The sequence below is a fragment of the Populus nigra genome, chromosome 2, assembly GCF_951802175.1.
Source record: "Populus nigra chromosome 2, ddPopNigr1.1, whole genome shotgun sequence".
NCBI classification, from domain to species: domain Eukaryota; kingdom Viridiplantae; phylum Streptophyta; class Magnoliopsida; order Malpighiales; family Salicaceae; genus Populus; species Populus nigra.
The window spans coordinates 5,575,068-5,580,067 of record NC_084853.1 but is presented as its reverse complement, the minus strand read 5'-3'; positions in this window follow the sequence as shown (position 1 = coordinate 5,580,067).

Genomic DNA, 5,000 nt, shown 5'->3' with positions numbered 1-5,000 from the left:
TGACGTCGCGGCAAGCAGACAGCCGCGCAGCAGCTGCCAGCACCTTGGCACAAGCACGGCAAATGAATGCCACGCCCACGCCGCGGATAAGCAGCCCCAACGCGCCCGACGGCTTGGAGCGGGTCCCGAAGACGGTGGCCGGAATCGGGTCGTCGCCGGCCGGAAAACGGGTCATCGATGCCGGCAATACTTCGGGCCATGAGGCCCCCCACCTTAGTCCGAGTTTAGCAACAGCCCACATATCCCCCGCGGCAGGCCTATGGGCGCCAGGCCAGCGCGCCCCATGGCCAGTCAGGGGGCACCCCCCTAAAGAGCAATAAGTGTCATTGAAGCTCTGGCAGGGGGAGACACTACTAGGTCCCAGCTGTCACCCCCCCTCTAAAAAATTCATTTCTTGGTATTTTGAGCTGAAATTTTGCACAGAGGTTGGCAAAAATCCAATCCAACTTTATTAATTTTTCCAGAATTTTTCGAGGTCGGGAAGTATTTTTTTTTATTTTCCTACCATTAAAAATCGAGGAAATCGGAAAAAATAGGAACCGGCTCGGAATGACCCCAAATTCAGTGGGCAGCCTCATAAAAATATGGCTGATTTTACTGGATTGATTTCATGTGGAAAGCACGACGTTTTGTTGTAGGAATGCGGGAACCCCGGCGGCTCGCCTGCCGCGGCCAGCGACGTCGGGCTGGCCCCTGCAGCGCCTAGCCTCTCCCACGCGGGGGGCAGGCCAGAACGCGGGGGGCCAGGGCCCGAAGGCAGCCCCCCCGCGGGCGAGAGAGCAAGCCAGCAGGGGCTGTCGCCTGCCGCGGCCAGCGACGTCGGGCTGGCCCCTGCAGCGCCTAGCCTCTCCCACGCGGGGGGCAGGCCAGAACGCGGGGGGCCAGGGCCCGAAGGCAGCCCCCCCGCGGGCGAGAGAGCAAGCCAGCAGGGGCTGTCCGCCTGCCGCGGCCAGCGACGTCGGGCTGGCCCCTGCCGCGGCCAGCGATGTCGGGCTGTCGCCTGCCGCGGCCAGCGACGTCGGGCTGGCCCCTGCAGCGCCTAGCCTCTCCCACGCAGGGGGCAGGCCAGAACGCGGGGGGCCAGGGCCCGAAGGCAGCCCCCCCGCGGGCGAGAGAGCAAGCCAGCAGGGGCTGTCCGCGCGTCGCGCAGCGCGGCATGGCTGCGGGGGCCGCGCGCGCGCGCCCAAGCGCCCAAGGGCCCCCAAGGGCCCCAGGCCCTCAGGCCCCAGCGCCCAGCGCGGGCGGGCGCGCGCGCGCGTGTGGTCTTTGAGGGGCGCCGGCCTGGTGGCTCCCTAAAGAGCAATAAGTGTCATTGCAGCTCTGGCAGGGGGAGACACTACTAGGTCCCAGCTGTCACCCCCCCTCTAAAAAATTCATTTCTTGGTATTTTGAGCTGAAATTTTGCACAGAGGTTGGCAAAAATCCAATCCACCTTCATTAATTTTCCCAGAATTTTTCGAGGTCGGGAAGTATTTGTTTTAATTTTCCTACCATTAGAAATCGAGTAAATCCGCAAAATTAGGAACCGGCCCGGAATGACCCCAAATTCAGTGGGCAGCCTCATAAAAATATGGCTGATTTTACTGGATTGGTTTCATGTGGAAAGCACGACGTTTTCTTGTAGGAATGCGGGAACCCCGGCAGCTCGCCTGCCGCGGCCAGCGACGTCGGGGACGCTGGCCTGCGCTGTCGAGCCCGCGAGGGCTGTCTCCGCGGCAGGCCCCCCCTGAACGGGGCACGACAGGCCACCGCGCTGGCTCGTCCAGCGTCGACAGTCCCTCGTCCAGGTTTCAGATCGCGCCAAGTCGAACCCATGACCTGCTCAAGCCATCGTGCGCTGCCGAATTCGCATCTGCGTGTAGGCTGCCATTCCACGCGGCAGCCCCTGTTTTCGTCAGCGTGCCCCCCTGACGAATTTTCCTGCCTGGCCCAGTCCAGCGTCCAGCCCCTGTTCGTCGAAAAATCTGCGCTGCCGATTTTCCACGCGGCAGCCCCTCTTTTCGTCAGCGTGCCCCCCTGACGAATTTTCCTGCCTGGCCCGGCCAGTCCAGCCCCTGTTCGTCGAAAAATCTGCGCTGCCGATTTTCCACGCGGCAGCCCCTCTTTTCGTCAGCGTGCCCCCCTGACGAATTTTCCTGCCTGGCCCGGCCGGTCCAGCATCCAGCCCCTGTTCGTCGAAAAATCTGCGCTGCCGATTTTCCACGCGGCAGCCCCTGTTTTCCTCAGCGTGCCCCCCTGACGAATTTTCCTGCCTGGCCCGGCCGGTCCAGCATCCAGCCCCTGTTCGTCGAAAAATCTGCGCTGCCGATTTTCCACGCGGCAGCCCCTCTTTTCGTCAGCGTGCCCCCCTGACGAATTTTCCTGCCTGGCCCGGCCAGTCCAGCCCCTGTTCGTCGAAAAATCTGCGCTGCCGATTTTCCACGCGGCAGCCCCTCTTTTCGTCAGCGTGCCCCCCTGACGAATTTTCCTGCCTGGCCCGGCCGGTCCAGCATCCAGCCCCTGTTCGTCGAAAAATCTGCGCTGCCGATTTTCCACGCGGCAGCCCCTGTTTTCCTCAGCGTGCCCCCCTGACGAATTTTCCTGCCTGGCCCGGCCGGTCCAGCATCCAGCCCCTGTTCGTCGAAAAATCTGCGCTGCCGATTTTCCACGCGGCAGCCCCTGTTTTCCTCAGCGTGCCCCCCTGACGAATGTTCGTCGAAAAATCTGCGCTGCCGATTTTCCACGCGGCAGCCCCTGTTTTCCTCAGCGTGCCCCCCTGACGAATGTTCGTCGAAAAATCTGCGCTGCCGATTTTCCACGCGGCAGCCCCTCTTTTCGTCAGCGTGCCCCCCTGACGAATGTTCGTCGAAAAATCTGCGCTGCCGATTTTCCACGCGGCAGCCCCTCTTTTCGTCAGCGTGCCCCCCTGACGAATTTTCCTGCCTGGCCCGGCCGGTCCAGCCCCTGTTCGTCGAAAAATCTGCGCTGCCGATTTTCCACTCCGCAGCCCCTGTTTTCGTCAGCGTGGCCCCCTGACGAATTTTCCTGCCTGGCCCGGCCAGTCCAGCGCCCAGCCCCTGTTCGTCGAAAAATCTGCGCTGCCGATTTTCCCCGACGAACCTGCAGCTGCACAAATCCGCGCTGCCACTGCCCCATTGTCTGGACCAACAGTCTTTTCCATCAAGCCCTGGACTATAAATCGTCCAGACTCATCGCCAGCACCCGCTGCCGATTCTGCCGACTTTGCCGATTTCGTCGGCGCTGCCGATTCCAACACTGCCCCCCGTGCCTGAACCAGCGCTGTTTCGTCAGCGTGTCCCCTTGACGAATTTCCCTGCCTGGCCTGGACAGTCCATCTTCCAGCCCATGTTCATCGAAAAATCTGCGCTGCCGATTTCCCCGACGAACCTGCAGCTGCACAAATCTGCGCTGCCGATTTCCCCCCCTGTCGGCATGGCTGCCGCTGCCCCGATGTCCAGACCAACAGTCTTTTTTGTCGACTTTGCCGATTTTGTCCGCGCTGCCGATTCCAACACTACCCCCTGCATCCAAACCAGCATTGTTTCGTCAGCTCTTCCCCTGACGATTTTAGCCCTGTAACAAACAGTAGGCCTCCAATCCCGCCAACGGGAGCCAAGTTGATAGGGAAGAGAATTGAATGACGCGCCTGGTCCTCGCACCCCGCCACCCGAGGGGCCTTTTTCCCGGCAGCCTCTGAAAAACTCTAGCTTTCACGGTCCTCGCCGCCCCTCACCACCATGGCAGGCCTCTAATCCCACCCATCAGCAGTTGTAGCCGATAGGGCAGTGATTTGAATGACGCGTCGCGGGCCGCCGGGTCATCTCACCCGGCCATTAATTGGAGCGTTTTTGGCTGGCCGAGGATGGGGGGATGGATCTCTTCTTCCGAAAAAGCAAACAGTACATCGGGAGTTATGTTGACGGGGCATGGAATTGAATGACCCGTCGCGGGCCGCCGGGTCATCTCACCCGGCCATCCCGGGGAGCGTTTTTCCCGGCAGCATCGGGGAAACTCTTGCTTTCACTGCCCGCTGCCCAAGTCCCCACTCGCATCGGCCCCCCGCGCCAACAAGCCAACGCTGCCGAATCGGCAGACACTGCTGCCGAATCTGCCGACACTGCCCCGCGGGCTGCCACTGCCCCAGTGTCTAAACCAGCGGTCTTTCTCATCGAGCCTTGGACTATCCAGTCCGTCCTGACTCATCGCCAGCACCTGCTGCCGATTCTGCCGACTTTGCCGATTTTCTCGGCGCTGCCGATTCCAACACTGCGCCCACCGTGTCTGAACCAGCGCTGTTTCGTCAGCGTGTCCCCTCGACGAATTTTCCTGCCTGGCCTGGACAGTCCACCGTCCAGCCCGTGTTCGTCGAAAAATCTGCGCTGCCGATTCTGCCGACTTTGCCGATTTCGTCGGCGCTGCCGATTCCAACACTGCCCGCCGTGCCTGAACCAGCGCTGTTTCGTCAGCGTGTCCCCTCGACAAATTTTCCTGCCTGGCCTGGACAGTCCATCGCCCAGCCCATGTTCGTCGCAAAATCTGCGCTGCCGATTTTCCCCGACGAACCTGCAGCCGCACAAATCTGCGCTGCCGAATCTGCCGACACTGTCCCGCGGGCTGCCACTGCCCCAGTGTCTAAACCAGCAGTCTTTCTCGTCGAGCCTTGGACTATCCAGCCCGTCCAGACCCATCGCCAGCACCCGCTGCCGATTCTGCCGACTTTGCCGATTTCGTCGGCGCTGCCGATTCCACCACTGCCCGCCGTGCCTGAACCAGCGCTGTTTCGTCAGCGTGTCCCCTCGATGAATTTTCCTGCATGGCCCGGCCAGTCCAGCGTCCAGCCCATGTTCGTCGAAAAATCTGCGCTGCCGATTCTGCCGACTTTGCCGATTTCGTCGGCGCTGCCGATTCCAACACTGCCCCCCGTGCCTGAACCAGCGCTGTTTCGTCAGCGTGTCCCCTCGACAAATTTTCCTGCCTGGCCTGGACAGTCCATCGCCCAG